The sequence below is a fragment of the Bidens hawaiensis genome, unplaced genomic scaffold (genome assembly GCF_021521415.1).
Source record: "Bidens hawaiensis isolate Kalapana, Puna unplaced genomic scaffold, B.hawaiensis_p1.1 tig00027401_1, whole genome shotgun sequence".
NCBI lineage: Eukaryota > Viridiplantae > Streptophyta > Magnoliopsida > Asterales > Asteraceae > Bidens > Bidens hawaiensis.
The window spans coordinates 87,071-106,722 of record NW_027494441.1 but is presented as its reverse complement, the minus strand read 5'-3'; the positions used below and the strand labels follow the sequence as shown (position 1 = coordinate 106,722).

General features: G+C 35.3%; 2 pseudogenes across 1 annotated transcript; both read left to right on the top strand.

Moving 5' to 3' along the window:
- Nucleotides 1-5,044: 5,044 nt before the first annotated feature.
- LOC143575446 (beta-glucosidase 18-like) lies at nucleotides 5,045-9,239 on the top strand (annotated as a pseudogene).
- Nucleotides 9,240-14,603: 5,364 nt separating this feature from the next.
- Nucleotides 14,604-18,768, top strand: LOC143575440 (beta-glucosidase 18-like; annotated as a pseudogene). The gene is made up of 12 exons (XR_013142759.1): nucleotides 14,604-14,777; nucleotides 14,848-14,914; nucleotides 15,604-15,662; nucleotides 15,751-15,826; nucleotides 15,916-15,990; nucleotides 16,063-16,150; nucleotides 16,245-16,524; nucleotides 16,578-16,693; nucleotides 17,688-17,940; nucleotides 18,018-18,120; nucleotides 18,216-18,324; nucleotides 18,576-18,768. The product of XR_013142759.1 is annotated as a beta-glucosidase 18-like (transcript).
- The last annotated feature ends 884 nt before the right edge of the window (nucleotides 18,769-19,652 follow it).

Here is a 19,652-nt window from a genome sequence, read left to right as displayed (position 1 = left end):
TCCTGTTACGCTCGCCGTTGATCGTAATGCCTTTCTTTAACTGGGCTCGGCTAACTGTATAATATTTACACATATCAATTAACTACTACTACTCGTTTTGTATTTCTATCTATAAATGACCCACAATGAACGGGGGTCCGGGGGCAGCGCCCCTGGCAGCGGGGTTCTAGGGGCGGCAGCCCCTAGCGGGGTCCAAGGGGCAGAGCCCCTGGCTGGGGTTAAGCTGCCAGGTCAGCTTGGAAAAATTTTATTTACATTAACTGTCTTAACACATTTTCCATTAGGTTTTTAATTTATTTTCTAAACGAACTTCACTTCAGGCGAAGTTAAACCTTAGGCGAACTTAGCTTTTAGGCGAAGTTATCCTTAGGCGAACTTGGCTTCAGGCGAAGTTATCCTCAGGCGAACTTGGCTTTTAGGCGAAGTTATCCTCAGGCGAACTTGGCTTTTAGGCGAAGTTATCCTCAGGCGAACTTGGCTTCAGGCGAAGTTAAACCTCAGGCGAACTTAGCTTTTAGGCGAAGTTATCCTTAGGCGAACTTGGCTTCAGGCGAAGTTATCCTCAGGCGAACTTGGCTTTTAGGCGAAGTTATCCTCAGGCGAACTTGGCTTTTAGGCGAAGTTATCCTCAGGCGAACTTGGCTTTTAGGCGAAGTTACGCTTGAAGGCGAAGTTACGCTTGAAGGCGAAGTTCATCAGGCGAACTTAATCTTGCAGGCGAAGTTATCGCGCTGCAGATCTGTTTTGCCCATAACTCCTTCTTTTCTTAGCCAAATAACTCGATTTTGGTACCCACGGAATCGTATGATCAGCGCCTACAAACCCCAACCATCAAATCGGCCTAAAATCGACGTTTTAGGGGTCCGATTTGGGCAGTAAGGTTTCGGGTCCGGTTAACCCGTCAAATCCTAACCATTTTCAGTAAAATTAGCTTTGCGGGATTAGTTCTTACCTTACCAACTCAGATCTATCAACAAATCTCGGGTCTCGGCTTCGAATCTTGATCGGTTAGAATGTGTGTGTTTTGAGTGTGTATGGAGTGTGTGTTGGGGAGTTGGTGAGAAATGAAGATATTTTGGGATTTTGGGGGTATTTATATCCCTGAAATCCCATTCTCATTTAACCCATCTCAATTAACCCAAGTCCACAACCCGCATCCATTACCCAACACTAGCCCGACCCATACCAACTCCTATTATATTATTTATTTCCCGATAACCCGAGTAAACTTTCCATCTATTAATAAGTAATATAACTAATATTACCTTAGAAATTTCGGGATGTTACATGGCTTTATTATCATAGCCTTGGTCATGCATATCATCGATATCAAGACCAAGAGACTTTAATTCTTCACGTGTAACATTAAAGAGTCCTTTACCCGTTGTATCATTTGCAATTTAAAAACCAAGAAAAGATTCCTCAATGGTAACAAGTTTGGAGTTTAAATTGGCATACCGAATAATTAAATACATTTGTAATAGTATAAATAACATAGCAATATAATAAAACTAACAATTAAAGAATTAGAGTTTAGATTGACATACCTCACAATTAAAGTTATTTGTTCTTGGTGAGTTTTATCCGGGGTGCAATCAAGTATAATCGAGTATTACTTTGCTTGCTTTATCTACTTGATGATTTCTGATTTAACTTCGTCGGCTAGTAAAAGGATTAGCTCGTTTTGGATATTATGTCCAAGATAATGTATGTGAACTTCATCATTCATGATACACCGCACATGATCTTTAATGATTGGGTCAAACTCTTCCAACATCTAAATCAATCCCAAAAAATTCCCATTCTTTTTTGATATAACTTCTCATCTGTACCGCGAAAGGCTAAACCATGCATGCTCTTCGTGTGTTCGATGAGCACGAACTAATGAGTCTCAGCAAGGAAGACATTTTGAAGCTATACCGGTCTCCTATGCGTACACTTGAAGATCATGGGAAAGAAAACACATATCAGATAATTGAAAAGTTTAACAAGTTTGTGCGACGACTTGTTGAGGACCAACCACAGGATGACGAATGCTTGTTGTACGAGACCGACTGACGATGAAGACTTAAGACAATACTAAAGACTAAAGGGAGATTGTTAGGCGCTATTTTGTAAACGTAGTTTTTTGTATTATCTTGTTTATTTACGTTGTAATGAAATTTTCTTTCATTTTTCTTGTATGTTTGGGCTATAGGCCATTGTAAACAAAAGCCCACCGGGTCGAAATAATGAAAGAAAAGTGCATGGAACTTGCCTATAAATAACGCAAGCTTCTATGCACAACATATCCTTTTTGACATATTCACTATCTTATCCATTCACCAATTCTCCCAATTACTTCCTTTCTTTCCCTAACTAGGAATAATCTCGATTCAACACTAGTGATTTCTGCTAGCTAGTTATTGAGATTGATTCAAGAACTTAGTTGTTTGATCCCATATCACGGACCTACAGCAGCCTTCCGCCATAATGTGCAATGTGGTGATCTCATCGCACCCTTACAGGCCGCGATGGTATGCAGCAGAGTTGGGAAGCCATCATAACAGCATCCAAGCGCTACGCGCGCACCGAAAGGAGCATAGGGAGAGAACTATCAGGCAACGATGCGCGAAATGATATCAATCGGGCTAAACAGGCGAAAAAGGTAGGGTCTGTTTGGTCGAGAATAAACCAAGACTCCTCCTCCTTTGATCCCCGCCCGCTCGTTGGGCAAAAATGTAAGCAACCGGCACAACAACAACGCCCAAGATGGACGCTGCTTACCAAAAGCCCTTCAGAGATCATGCTCTCTGAAGGCATTGAATTCAGAAAGCCACAACCGCTCAAGTAGAGGGCGAATGCGAATATAACTAGGTATTGTGACTACCGATCAATGCTTTAACCGCAAGGACGCTATCGAGGAGTATGTGAAGAATGAAAAGTTGGAACACCCGGCCAAGAACATCTGCGGTAGCGGAAAAGGAAACCCTGGATATGAAGGCGGGAGATCAGGGAAGAAAATCAAAGATCTCCACGTCAACATGATTCAGGGCGGTGCTAAGGGAAGGAAGCGACCAGAGACAGAACACGCAACATGGAAGGAAGAACAGGTCATCTTCCCACGTGCTAAAGGCAGAGCAAGCAAGAAAGCCCCATTAGTCATCATCGCTATCTTCAGTCACCATCGAACTTCCTGCTTCATTGATACCGAAGCAACATCAGACATTATGTATAGGCATATGTATATATGCTCGTATCCCTACTATATACTAATAGTTATTTTTCTTGATGTTAACATTTTGTATACTATGAACTTTTGGACTAGACACTAGAGGTGAAAACGAGCCGAGATACTCGCGAGCTACTTGAGATCGGCTCGTGAAAAAGCTCGGTCGAGCCGAGCTTAATCGAGCCCGAGCCTAAAAGTAAGCTCGATTAATAAACGGGCCCGAGCTTCACTTATCGAGCTTGATTCGGCTCGCGAGCCTAAACGAGCCTGCCATTTATATAATTTTTTAATATATATATTTAATAATATTAATTAAAATATATATTATTTTATACATAAAATTATATATATACATAAAATTATGTTATGAAAAAATAACTAAATAATATATATTATTTTATACATAAAATTATAATTGAATATATATATATATATATATATAATAAATATAAAAAATAAATGAATAAATAGTAAATGAGCTGAGCTCGAGCTTGAGAATCTACTCACGAGCCGAGCTCGAGCTTTGAAAATAGAGCTCGAAACCAGTCGAGCTTGAGCTCCATATAAGTTGAACCGGCCGAACTCGAGCCTAATCGATCTCCTCGGCTCGGCTCGTTTGCACCCCTAGACACATGACACGAAATTAAGTGACATTTAGATCACCAAAAGTCAACCAATTTTGACTGGTCCAAATCTGGCCCACTATTTAATTGAGAGCCCATAGGTAAAAATCCTCCCCCATCTAAAATGTTTCTAAGCCCATAACCTGTGTAGTAGTGTCCAACCCAACCAAACTCAGGTCCATTAGCCGAAGAATGATGCACCTGCTTGTAGCTGTGTGAACAGTTCGGTTTGAGTCGCTTTCGTGCAAAAACCAGTTGGACTTTTAAAACTGTTTGATTTCAATTTTTGTTTTGATTTCGGTTTGGTTTTGGCTTTTGCCATTTGATCTTGAAACTTTTAGGCCGAAAAAAAGTTGGCCGAAAATAATAAATTTAGGTATAAATAATTTGTTAATTACTAACTTGTTGATTACTATACAGCTGACAAAAGATATATTGGTTACACGTTTATTAAATTCTTATAAATTATTTATAACAAAATCTAGAAATTCGGTTCGGTTTTTACAGCTTTGTTACATACAAAACCAAAACCAAACCTTAAATTCAGCTTTTTCAAAAACCAAACCCGTCGGTTTTTATTTTGATCAGTTTGGATTTTTTTGTATTTTCGATTTCGAATTAGTTTTTTTTAGTTTCTTGTATACCCATACGATACCTGCTTGTCTAGCTATTTAGACGTGAACCCTATGAGAAGTTACCGGCATGTGGCCACATCTTTAGAGAATCTCCAATAAGGAATATTTATGAAGTGTTTTTGGGTGTTTGTTCACATAACTCATTTTTGCTTACTATGGGGGTATTTTTTAGTAAACATTTTTTAGTGGAGTTTTTCAAAAAAACTATCAAAAGCATACCTTTTTGCAAGTGGTGGGCCTAGGTTAGGGGGTCGGGTCTTGAATTATTATTAAAAATAACAATGTAAAAGGCGGTGATTATACGATAATGTTTTTTTTAATTTCTAGGATTCCTTTGGGTGTTTTTAAAGAATATTTTTATGACGTGACGGGTGATTAAACATGTTTTTTAGTGTTTTTTAAAATCACAATAAATGCTCTTAGACGCAAGCCGTCATCATCCAATCAAGCCAAGCCAATGGTACATGCAAACTAAAGTCACAATGAATAGTAGTACTTAGATGTATTATTTGTCAAGCCAAAATTTGTATATATAACATATAAAAACTTGGATCACCAAAGCAAAGCTTCTAAGCATGGAGTTATCATCAATACTTTTCGTTATTTTTGCATGCTTCTTGATTCTTGAAGCCACCATTAATGGTGATGGATCAAGATTCAATGAAGAACACCATATCAAAAGATCCGACTTCCCACTAGGGTTTTTGTTTGGAGCAGGCACTTCTGCTTACCAAGTAAACTTTTAACTGTTTTCCGTTGTTGCTGTTGCTGCTGTTGCTGTTCCCTTGTTTCACGCACTACGCATGCATTATCTTTTGCAGGTTGAAGGTGCATATCTTGAAGATGGGAAGTCTCTTACTAATTGGGATGAGTTTTGTCATACCAAAGGTTAGTCATTTGTTTTAGGTGGTGTGCATAAAGCAAAAAACTAAACCGAGAAAATTGAACCAAAACAAATACGGACTTAATACATCATTTGTCCTATGCTTCCTGTATAGCACTATATGGCTCATATAGGTTTTATGTTATAGGATCTTTATACACCACCATGGATCTTCACACATCATTTGTCACCTATATGAGTCGTCTAGGGCTATACGGGAAGCATAGGACTTGAGTTGCTGAAGGCCTATACGGGTTGGAAAAGCTTTTTTTTTGTCCCCACCGTACACTTATCAGTCATGCGCAGGGCTGGCTCAATGAATTTGGAGGCCTAAATCGAAATGAGATTTTGTGGCCCTTTCATGACCATTGTGAAAAAATAAAATATAAAATGATTACTACAAGTTTTGAACTTGGGAAGTACAACTTAGCAACAACCAAATTTGCCACTAGAACCAAAAATAACTTTGAGTTCACTTTGCCCCTTATAATATATCAATATATAATGTTTTTTTTTATTTGAAGGCCTTAGTTAAGTATGGGCCTAAAGCTCTTGCCTTATTTCTCTGGCCTATGGGCCGGCCCAGGTCATGCGCGATCTATACGACCGTATACGAGCCATATAGGCTTGTACAGTCACCATGGGAGTGGTGTATGAAGATCACACATCCCTTTTGTAATAATTGAACTTAAGGTTTTGATGCAGGAGCATCCGGCCCATTTAGTTAGCCCGGCCCAAGTGTTTGTTTTATTTATAAATAGTGTTGCTAGGTCTTTTGTCTACTTAGTTGATTGATTTTAATAAAGAATCTGTAAGCTTTAAGCTTGTTAATCGAATCATTCGGTTCGAATCGTTTGAATGAAATCATTTTGTTTTTGAGCCATTTGATTGCTAGTTGAAACCGCATCAGGTTTGGTTATGGTTTTGTATGTAATGAAAAAAACGAATTTATAGATTTTCATTTTTTTAAGTAATTATAACATTTAATAAATATTTAACTTAAATATTTTTGTTTGAAACAACTAAATATCGTACACTATGAGATTGAACTCTTGACCTCATATTTCACACAGCCAACCACCTTCCCATCCCACCAAAGTGAGAATGGCTATTAATTTAAATATTGTAGCTCAAATGCATAACAATCAATTAGATATTACTTAATGAAGTGATTTAGGCTCAAATTCATTATTTTGGGCCAAATTTTTCTTTGAGCCCGAAATTTTTAAGCTCAAATGGGAAAACTGAAGCCCCTGAACAGAACCGAATTAATAGAATTTAATTTTTAATTTTTTTCATTTTAAGTAGTTATAAGAATTTAATTAATATGTAACTTGAATGCTTTAGCCTAAACGCATAATTAATTAACAAAATAATTTAGGCCCAAATTCATTATGTTGGGCCCAAAATTTCAAACTCAAACGGCAAAACCGAAAAAAAAAAAAAAAAACAAAAGCGACAAACTCAAACTGACAAACCAAGACCAAAAGGTTTTAAAAATTCAAAAACTGAAGTTTCGGTTTTCATTTCGGTTTTAACCCAAAACTGACCCAGACCGAACTGTGCGCACCCCTAGTTTGTTGTTTTTGTTCATTAAATGTAAGTAAAATGCTTGTATAAATTGCCACCATTGTTGTTAGGGTGTGGAGAAAATGGTGAGAATGGAGATGTTGCAGATAATCATTATAATCTATTCATGGTATCATTCTTGATCCTCCATTATTATAACTCATAATTTTTTTTTTGTTGTTAAGTTTTATATAATTTAGTTTTTATAAAGAAAGATATTGAGATTATGCATTCACTTGGCATACAAGCGTATCGGTTTTCAATTTCTTGGGCTAGAATTCTTCCAAGTAAACTTTTTTTTATCCATGTTTGTTAATCATCTGGTTCTTAGGTTCATTGATTATTTAAATAATGTATCATTTGTCATATTTTGCTTAGGAGGAAGATTAGGTGAAGTGAATCCTCTAGGAATAATATTCTACAACAAACTCATTGATAATCTTGTACTAAAAGGTTAATCTTTATGCATATTTGTCATCATTATTTAAAAAACAATAAAAACTTTTTCTTCTATGAATTTATAAATCTTGATTAATAAAGTGAGTTATATAGGAATCGAGCCGTTTGTGACAATTCACCATGAAGATTTCCCTCAAGAACTCGAAGATCGATTCGGATCTTGGCTCGATCCACAAATGCAGTATGTTTGATTAACCATCTATTTTTAAATTTTACCCTCAAACCAATTAATCTTTTGTTAATCATGTTATTCTTAACGTCTTTCTGGCAGGGACGAATTCGTACACTTTTCAAAAACTTGTTTCAAGAGTTTTGGAGACCGTGTAAAATACCGGATCACGATAAACGAACCGAGTTTTGTTGCAGAGATGGCTTATGAAATAGGACTATATCCACCTAACCGTTGTTCTCAACCGTTTGGTGACTGTCCAGCTGGCAATTCTGATATTGAGCCACTTTATGCTATGCATAATATGTTATTGGCTCATGGGAAGGCTGCAAAGGTTTATCATGAACAATATCAGGCAAGTTGTTGACTTTCAATTCAAATTGTATGCATTTTTGCATAAAGAAAAAGATTTGAATTTGGATTTGTTTGTGCAGTCGAGGCAAGGCGGATTGATTGGACTCGTTGCACACTGTTTCATGTATGAACCGCTTACAGATAGTGAGTTGGATCGCAAAGCTGCCGAGAGGGCCATGATCTTTAATATTGGATGGTAATTTTTTTAGTTACTGAAAAGGAAGAAATAAAAGCTTTAATCTTTTTAATCAAACAGGTCATTTGATCCGCCTATATTTGGAGATTACCCTCAAGAAATGCGTGAATATCATGGAAACGAGCTACCAAGATTCGCCCAAGAAGAAAAAGATTTTATGAAGAACAGTATTGATTTCATTGGAATCAACTATTATTCAACCATATATGCCAAAGACTGCGCTAGTTCTAGCTGCTTAGAAACCGCTAATCGCGCTATTAAAGGTTTTGTGGACATTACAGGAAAGCGTGACGGTGTGCCAATCGGTGATCCAGTATGATATTATTATTATTATTATTATTATTATTATTTTACTTTAGTTGGTATTAAAAAAAATATTGATTTTGTATTTTCAGACATCAATGCCAATGTTTTTTGTGGTTCCTAGAGGCATGGAAGAGATTGTTGATTATGTCAAGACTAGGTACAAGACACACCCATGTTTATCGTCGAAGAAGTTTTCTTGTGTTTAACGCGTTTTTATTGGTGATTATATTGTTTATATAACTATATTATGGTGACTATTTTTTTTTTCTTTTTTTTTTAAGGTTATTCATCGCCGAATGTGGATAATGTTCAAGTTGAAGAGATTCTGAATGATGTCAAGAGAATTGAATTCCATCAGGCTTACCTTGCTTCTTTATTTAAAGCCATAAGGTGAGTTTTGACTTTTGTGTGCTTTGACTTTAAACTTTAAAGTCATACAGACTAATTTTTGGCTTGAAAATTGGTGTTAAAATCATATAGTAAGCCCAAATTTACCTTGAATAATATGATTCTATGATGGAAAACTACACAAAGAACGTTGTATTGTTACGTATCGACCGTTACAGTGTCATGTTATGTACTTGAAAGTTAGTCAATTTGACCATGAAAGTCAAAAGAGTGTTGACTTATTTTTGTTGTTGAAAATGACAGTAATGGAGCCGATGTTCGTGGCTATTTTGTGTGGTCGTTGATGGACGCTACGAATGGACACATGGGTACAATGTAAGATTCGGGTTGCATTATGTTGACCGTCAAACATTTGACCAAATACCCAAACTGTCAGCAAGATGGTATCAAGATTTCTTGGAAGCCAAAAGCCTGATTGATACTTAGAGGTCGTTTGGTTCGTAGAATGTTTGTGATGGAATTGGATTGTTTGTAAGGAACTCGAATTTTTAGAGGAATTTGAATTAATTTCACTTAAAAAATATAACTTGTATTACATTCCAATTCCAATTTTATTTAGTGGTGAACCAAACATGATAACTTATGGAATGTTTTACAATTCCAACCTCAATTCCATCACATTTTGTGAACCGAACACGACCTTATGATCTTTAATTTGCACATACCATTTTGTAATTTTTACGCAAGGTTGGAGAAAATGTAATCAAATTTAGTTTTTTTTATCGAAGTTATAAGACAGTTGAATAAAAATAAAGAATTAATAAATATAACACTTTTAGAAGAGAAAAGTTGTGTTTTGATGAATGGTATACATTAATAGAACTTGAAATTTTTTATAAAATTTTATAATTTATCAATGTCATAGAAAGCTTCACATAATTATACATAGGTTGGCTAATTGCCTTTTCTATATTCCAACGTTTCCTCAATGAAAGTAAAGTAAAGAGACGATTATTAATCCTAATATTCTTACAAAATGTTTATGCTTACCAAAAGGACTATGGATTACCCATAAGGCCATAATCCTAATATCATATATGATATTAACTAAATCTCCACAATCCTTTTCAATATTATTTAATTATTTATAACGAGAAACTTGAGTAATCTGATCTCTATTATTATATTTTTTAAGTCTAGAGGTGCACACATCGGGTTTTTCAAATACAGGGGTTTGGGTATGACCAAGTATTGGAAAATCGGGTATTAGTAATACCTGGGTCGGGTTTGGGTCTGGGTATCGTCTCTAAAAAGTAAAAACCATACCCTATGCATCGGGTTCGGGTCGGGTATGGAACCTGGTATTCTAAAACCGGGTATTTGAATACCCTATTTCCGGGTATTGAAAAAACCCAATTTTTGGGTTTTTTGGGGGTATACATTGGATTTTTTAAGAGGTTATAATTTTTATGGGTATTTTCGGGTAATTTTTAAGTATTTTTCGGGTAATTTCGGGCTAAGTAGCACAGAAATGGGTACGGGAAACGACAAAAATCAAAAATCCAAGATACGGGTAAGGCAAAAAATATATAAAAAAATATAAATATATAATAAACAACTATTTATAATTTTTTTTTATAAATTTATAATGTCAATTTTAAACCTTTTATATAAAGATTTATAAGTGTTAAGGACCAAATATAAACTAGTAAAGATAGAGGGGGGTTAATTGTTGAAATACATGAACTAATTTTACCCTTTCTTATATAAAAACAATCAAGTTACAGGGACTGGATGTAAACTATTAAAAAGAAATGGGCTAATTGTTAAAACTTATTTAAACCCTAAAAGTAACAAACAATAACCAGCCGTCATCTTCTTCTTCCTAACTTCCGGCAGAAATTGCAGGCATTGGTGTCGGTTTTGCCACCGGAAACATTTCTGAAACTTCGAATAAGCCGTACCCAAGCCTAGAGACGTATTACGGTCCGTCCCCGATTTTCAGAAACGGACGGGAAACGTTTCGCCGGCGTTGTCGGCGTATCCGTCCCCTGCACGTCCCCGGGACGGGGACTCCACATCCTTAGGCGTTTCCGTGCATCATAGATTTTGGGTATAGATAGGGTATTTGAAAAAACCGGTTTGGGGTATTGGAAAAACCCGGTTCTGGGTATGGAACCGGTTTCGGTTTTCGGGTATTACCGGGTATAGATCGGGCCCGGTTCTGGGTACGGGTTTTGGTACTAAAATGCATATCCTATCCATACCCTACGGGTAGGGTCGGGTATAGGTTCGGGTATTAAAAATCCGGGTATAAAAAAACTGGTTCCGGGTATTTTTTTCGGGTCCGGTTTTAGGGTCGGGTTTTTTGTGCACCTCTATCTTTAACTATGATAAAATGATAACAATATAACGCTAAACTGTCTATAATATTAATTAATTAAAACATATAAACGAAACCTCTAAAATCCTATGTGTTGCGCTCTGGTCGCTCCCCATCTCACATGGAGCCACCATATTGCCTCCTCCTTCTTCTTCACATGTGATGGTCAACACAAGAAGCCAAAAAATCAAGACAATGGCCATAACACTCATATTGGCAAGTCCATTGTGAAATTGGAATGGACGTTAACGGTCGATGGAAACGACCATCGGGCTAGCAGTCCACTTAGCCATGTTCTCATACACTTGGCTATAAATAGAAGGCTAATTCAAACTTAGTCTTCACCCCTTTGCTCTAGAACAAATAAACACACTTCAAAGATAATCTCTTCCATTAATTATTCTAGACTAATCAAGCTTCAAATTGTTTAGTGAAGAGATCAAAGTGTAGAGCAAAAGATGAGCTTCTTTAAGCTATCCAACCATTTATCTTACTTGTATCTTTTAGTATGGCTGTTCACGAGCCGAGCCGAGCCGAACCGGGCGAAGGCTTGCTCGTTGCTTGGCTCGTTTACAACCAAACCGAACCAAACGACTGAAATTCAAACTGAGCGAAAACCAGAACGAGCCAAAATCGAATCGAGCATTAATTATTTCTTTTTCGCACTAAAAATCTCAATAAAAAACAAATTTGAAAGCTGTAAATAATATATTTTGTAAACAAATAGTAGTTTTTAGACAAACGTGTAATAACTCGTAGATTTTAAGAGAAAAGAGTTTGAAGTGAGATATAATGAACATGTAAACAAAATTCTAGTGTTCTAAAACGTTGAATCGAACTAATGAAACTATAAAATTGACGGAATAGGAAAAATTTATAAAGGTTTAAAAAATTGTATACTTCTATTATATGTGTTGTCTATATATTTATATATTTGTTCATATATAATTATATATAAAATAAGTTAAAAATATTCAAGCCGAACTGAACCGAGCTAACCTTTGCTCGTTGCTTGGCTTGTTTACAAACCGAACTGAACAGAGCGGCTCGTTTACAATCGAGAGAAAAAACAAGCGAGCATTTTCTAAGCAATTTCCGAGCGAGTGACGAGCGATTTGGATGGTCCTATTTTTTAGGGGTCAACACTAGAGGTTGTTCTAGTGTTCTGACAAGTGAGGAATTACCATTAGTTGGTGATTTGAGATGGGAACTCACTATCTTAATATAATGAGATTAGCAGAAATTGTAAAGCTAAATACTTGGTGTGCTCGGTGAAGAATGTGATCACTTCCTTTGAAGAGTGAGACGTTTTATTGGTGATCCCTACTATTTTAGTGAGATGACTAGTAAAGAAAACTCTCGATCGGGGATCAGGGAGAGGACGTACAATGAATTAATTAACATTTACTTGAATCTTTAGAAATCCGGTTGTATCATATCTAACCCTTAACTCTTTACTTTAACAAAGTCATTAGCTCATTAAAATTGGATTAAAATTAAGAAAAACTATTCAACGCCCCTGGCCCCCCTCCCTCTCTAATTTTCTGCAGTCTAAAATCTTCTTTTATATGGATCAGAGGTATGTAACAGGTTTGGTTGTCTTGGAACTCATACTTGACACGCTACCACTTTCTACTACTGGTTTACATGTACTTTTATGAACAGTTTGGGAAATTGTATTCGCTTACGTAATCTATATTTAGTTATGTTTGTCGTTTACGTTCGTAAACCGTTCATATAAACTATTAACAAACCATCATAAACGAACGCACACACTAGAAAATCATGTTCGCATATTCAGTCTACTTTCTGTGAATTAAAGATTTAATGTTGGTTGATGGTGTATTATGTTAGGTGGGCAAGCAAAGACACTTATGTTTGTTCACGTAAGTCTAGAGTTAGATGTTGTTGGTACACTTAAGTTTGTTAAAAAGGTCGCTATTGTTGAACTTATTGCCGCACGAGCTATTAAAGAGAGTTCAGATGTCAAAGAACAAAGAACGGGTTCCAAAATACCTATATACCTACGAGTACCGAATAGATCGATTGTTACGGATTTGATAGTTAATTGGATACGTTCTGCATCACCAAACAATCCTAACAAGTCCATACAAACGCAAATAAAACAAATAAATAAAGTCTAACTACAACTTATACCTAAACACATCATATGAGAACAATATTTATTCATAACTAACTTTTGAACCCATGTATTACACAAGATTTGTCAAATAATAAAAATAAATAAGGTCTGTTATTTGAAAGAAATGAACAAAATTAAAGGTAAAAAAATAAAACATATAGTACAAATAATAAGAAGTCTATAATTTTAAATTCACAAATTAGAAAAAATCTATTTATATACATCATTTGCTAAAATTGTTTTGACTTATTACCCATGGATAATTATGACGAATGATATGAGAGTTAGAGAATTAGAATAGAAAATATAACTTATTTGTTAAAATTGTTTTGACTCATGACCCATGGATATGTAGGATAAATAAGATGAGGAATTAGAGAATTACAAAGAAAATTATAACTCATTTGCCAAAATTATTTTGATCCATGACCCATGAAGAGATAGGATGAATGAGATGAAAGATTATAAAGGAAATTATAACCCATTTGTCAAAATGGTTTGCCCTATAACCCATGAATATGTAGAATGAATGAGAAGAGAGATTAGACCAAGAATGAATGTGAGATTGCCACATCATCTCCATTATTTTCTTTTATTAGTATTGTTAGATTAAATTAGATGTTAGATTGTTAGATATATAAACAAGGTGTATTGGTTTTTGTTAATCCTAACTATCATCCTTTGGTTGCTGTGGTCCCAATTAACGAATTGGCGGCTGACGGCCCCATCTTTTAACGTATTTGTTCTCAATGACTCGCGACTAACGAAATCCGAACGCCGTTAGTTGCTGGTCGCCCCGGAAAAACGTTTTTGGCTGGAAAACTCAACATTTTCATCACAAACATATTTGTAACCTTGGATTGAACCTTTAGAAACATTTCCCCTAGTAAAAGCCTTAACTATTAAGGTCGCCAGAATACTAGGACCATCGTCGGAATCGGTTAGTGGTGCTCAAGTGGTGGTGGGTGGTTGGTGGTGATGATAGTGTTTAGGTTGAGCTATCTAACAAAAAATATGACTTTTTTGGACCAAAACGTTTTTTATTAATTTTAGGGGGTGTTTGGGATTCCTTATTTTACCTCCTTATAACTTTTCATTAAGTTAATAAGTTATATTTTAACTTTTCCTCTCACAATATAAACAATCCCAAACACCTTACTACCTTTTAAAAAGTTAATAAGTTATAAGTCGGTGAAAATAAGCCATCCCAAACACCCCTTATTCTTTAATCTAAACTAATATATTCAACAATTCTATTCTTAACAAAACCATTACAAACATTCACACAAGATTTTATTAATTTTATCAACAAAGCTCTTTAAAAATGGAGTTAAACTCACTACCAATTTATGTCCTATTTGCCATATCTACTTGCTTTTCAAATCTTGAAGCTTCCATTAATGGTGGTGGATCAAGATTCAGTGAAGAACACCACCCAATCAAAAGATCCGATTTCCCACCTGGGTTTTTATTCGGAGCCACCACTTCAGCTTATCAAGTAATCTTTAACTGTTTTCCATTATTATTTTGACATAATTTTGACTCACAACACATGCCCTGTTTTGCAGGTTGAAGGTGCATATCTTGAAGATGGGAAGTCTCTTACTAATTGGGATGAGTTCTGTCATTCCAAAGGTTAGTTGTTTGTTTTAGGGGTGTGCAGAAAACCGAAAATACATTACCGGAAAAAAGCAAACGAAACAAAGACAGTTTGTTTGTTTTGTTTTTTTTTCTTTTTTAAATTGTACTTGCGGTTCGGTTTTGGTTTTGTATGCAATAAAAGCTGAAATGATCCGAACCATAATTATAGATTTTCATTCTCTATTTATGTAATTTATAGGAATTTAATAAATATGTAACCAGAGCCGGCTGCCCATCATAAAAACTATTTCTGATGGGCATCCGATCCAAACCAAACTGTGCACACCCCTATCAGTATGTGAAAATCTCGAGATTGGATCGGTTATGGGCTAAACCAGTAGTGTTATTTGTATGTGAAACTCTCGAGATTGGTTCCCCTTAAAGTTGGTAATACGCCCCCGTGAAAATGATTCCGGGGGGTCCGTCACGGCATGTAACTTAAATATTTTAGCTCAAAATTCATTATTTTTGGCCAAATTTTAAGCCCAAAATTGCAAAACGACCCAAGCTGAAAACCGGAACCGAACGGTTTTTCAAAATTCAAAAACCGAAGTTTTGGTTCTTGGTTCTGTTTTAGCCCAAAACCGATCCGAACCAAACTGTGCACACCCCTATCAGTATTTTGCTGTTTCTGTTCATTAATTTGTAAGTCAAATGTTTGTAAGAATACTCGCCATTGTCAGGGTGTGGAGAAAATGGTGACAATGGAGATACTGCGGATAATCATTATCATCTGCTCATGGTATATAGTTGATCCTCCATTATTATAGCTCATAAAAAGTGGTTTTTTTTTTTTTTTTTTTTTTTAATATAGTTTAGCTTTTATACAGAAAGATATTGAGATTATGCATTCACTTGGCATTCAAGCATACCGGTTTTCGATTTCTTGGGCTAGAATTCTTCCAAGTAAACTTTTTTATCCATTTTTATTAATCATCTAGTTCATGTGTTCAACAGTTATTTAAATACTTTTGGATTTGTCACAATTCATTTAGGAGGAAGATTCGGTGAAGTTAATCCTTTAGGGATAATATTCTACAACAAGATCATTGATAATCTTGTACTAAAAGGTGAATCTTTATGCATATTTGTCATCGTTTTTAAAAATCAAAACATCTTGATTAATAACGCGAATCTTACAGGAATCGAGCCGTTCGTGACAATTCACCATGAAGATTTCCCTCAAGAATTCGAAGATCGATACGAATCTTGGCTCGGTCCACAAATGCAGTATGCTTAACCATCTATTTTACATTTTTACCCTCAAACCGACTAATCGTATCGTAATCATGTGTTCATGTTATTATTAACGTCTTTCTTGCAGGGACGAATTCGTACATTTTGCAGAAACTTGTTTCAAGAGTTTTGGAGACCGCGTAAAATACTGGATCACATTAAACGAACCGAATTTGGTATCAGAATTTGCTTATGAAAAAGGGGAGTATCCACCTAACCGTTGTTCTCAACCGTTTGGCAACTGTCCAGCTGGCAATTCAGATATTGAGCCTCTTTTTGCTATGCATAATATGCTATTGGCTCATGGGAAGGCTGCAAAGCTTTATCATGAACAATATCAGGCAAGTTGTTGACTTTTAGTTCAAATTGTATGCATTTTTGTATAAAGAAAGAGATTTTGAATTAGGATTTGTTTGTGCAGTCGAGACAAGGCGGATTGATTGGACTCGTTGCACACTGTTTCATGTATGAACCGATTACAGATAGTGAGTTGGATCGCAAAGCTGCCGAGAGGGCCCTGATCTTTAATATCGGATGGTAATTTTCTCTAGAGGACTAATTTCATGCGAATACTAACTATTAAAAATGATGACATGGCAATTGGTATGTGAGTTTTTCAGCATGGTGTGTAAATTACTAACACGACATGAACGTTGCACGGAATTCACGGTTTGGGTTTAGTATAAACAGGTTTGGGACGAACCAAGTGAATGCGTTTAGCTAAACAGGTTATGTTTGTGTCAAAGCGTTAGGTTTGCGGGGTGACCCTTTAAGAGCATTCCCAACCGGTTCTCCAAAATTATGTTAGTGTGTTCTCCATTTTTAGAGGGTGGTTGTGAGTGGAGAGAGAAAAAATGTTATTGTTCAACCTTCATAATTTTTTAATATTTTTTGAAAGTGGTTGTGATTTGAGGAAAAAGAGAAAAGTTAATAATAAAGGTATAAAAAAGTATTATTTAATTGAAAAGGAGAGAGAAAATGTAGTGATTTTTTTTGTGTAATTTTAGATTTGAAGATGGAGAATCGATTGGGAATGCTCTAATCCATTGGTTTTTTATTTTATTTTTGTAAATTTGTAAATGTGTTTTATGTCATAAGTTAAATACTTGGGGTATTTTATGCCTACTTCTGAAAATTAAAAGAGAAAATGACCTTAGATTTTGTAATTAGAATGCAATTATTTTATATGCATTTGAATTTTTTGTTGTAAAATTGTTATTTTAAAGTATTAATACATGAAAAGAATATAAAAAAAATTGGGTTAAACACGCCATGCTCGTGTCTGCCCACAAATATTCATGCCACAAATATTCATGCCATGTTCTTGTCATATGCCTGACTCGATTCTTGGGTTAGTCATGTCTGGGTTGGGCCAGCCAACCCGCAAGCATGACCCGTTTATCAACCCTACAAGTGGCTGCATACACCAAATTCATTATAAGGCAAGATTGTCATAAAAGGTTAAAACTTTTTATTCAAACAGGTTACTTACTAAAATGAAAAAAATGGTTTAATCTTTTGATCCAAACAGGTCATTCGATCCGCCTATATTTGGTGATTACCCTCAAGAAATGCGTGAATATCACGGAAACGAGCTACCAAGATTCTCTCAAGAAGAAAAAGATTTTATGAAGAACAGTATTGATTTCATTGCAATCAACCATTATTCATCTTTATATGCCAAAGATTGTACCAATTCTAGCTGCTTAGAAACCTATAATCGCGCGATTAAAGGTTTTGTTGAAACTACTGGAGAGCGTGACGGTGTGCCAATCGGTGATCCGGTATGATCTTTATGTTTTATGCGTGTTTACTATAATTATTATTATTAATATTAAAACCAATGATTTTGTACTTACAGACATCAATGCCGAGGTTTTTTGTGGTTCCTAGAGGCATGGAAGAGATTGTTAATTATGTCAAGATTAGGTACAATAACACACCCATGTTTGTTACTGAAAATGGTAAATTTTATCGTTTAAACGCATGCGTATTGGCTATTATATTGTTTATATAATTATATTATTAATATTGTGACTAATTTTTGAGTTCTTGTTAGGTTATTCGTCACCGAATGTGAATAATGTTAAAGTTGAAGAGATTTTGAATGATGCCAAGAGAATTGAATTCCATCAAGCATACCTCGCTTCTTTAGTTAAAGCGATACGGTTAGTTTTATGTGCTTTGACTTTAAACTTTAAAGTCAATACAGACTAATTTTTGGCTTGAAAATTGGTGTTAAAGTCATAAAGTCAGCCCTAATTTACCTCGACTAATATGAGTTTATGATGGAAAACTATGCGTGGAACGTTGTATCGTTACATTTGAAACACTATAAGTGTGAATTATGTACTTGAAAGTTACTCAATTTGACCATGAAAGTCTAAAGAATGTTGACTTTTTTATTTTGAAATGACAGTAATGGAGCCGATGTTCGTGGCTATTTTGTGTGGTCGTTGATGGACAATTACGAATGGCTACATGGGTACAATGTAAGATTTGGGTTATACTATGTTGACCGGCAAACATTTGACCGAGTGCCCAAATCGTCAGCAAGATGGTATCAAGATTTCCTGAGAAGCAACAGCCTGATTGATATTTATGATCTTTGACAATTTTGTTAAAGAATGATACGCGCCAAAAAGTATTTGTATACACACATTTTAGTCCAGGGTATTTTAATTTTTTTTTATATAAACATCTGCAAACAGCATGCAAAATCATTGTGAGATCGATATTAGCTCCCATGAACGTTTTTTAGTACACGATTTTGGCCGGACGAGCGGCATTCTTCTCATTGTCAATCTCAATCAAGCTTTTTTTCACTATTATATACTTAAAAAAAGAAAAGAAAAGAAAAGATATTTATTAAAAAAAATATATACATCTAATAAAAAAGGCAATAGCAACAAGCTAGACACTCATAGTACATACAACCTAAAAACAAATGACCACAATCACCCGAAACTGAAACTACACCTTTAACTCCAATCGATAGCCTGCATATTTTATCGGGTATAATATAGTGAAGGTAAGAATTGGATATCAATCCATGGATACGATGGATTTTTTGATACTAAATCTTTGTTAGCATTTAACCTATTAAAAATCGTAAGGGGGTTGGTTCTAACTAAAATAACATGCAAAATATTACAACTAAGCTAATGAACACAAGTGCAACAATCAAAGAAAAATATGACTTTAATCTCGAATTCATTTAATTATAGATGATGAAAAGCATACATGGAAAGTTAGAATTTTGCTAAAGATATCTAATCATGTGACTTGTCGGAAAGTTAGAATGAAAGATACAAACTAACCACCGAAAGCCATTCAAGTAAAACGAGTGATATGATTATGCCAATGTTTATGAAGACATGGACTAGTTTCCTATCACGGGTGGCTAATCCAACAACTCTTTGAAAAGATAACACGAAAAACATATAATCCACCTAAAGGTTTCAACTTATATCTTTCATATTAAGATTATACAAGC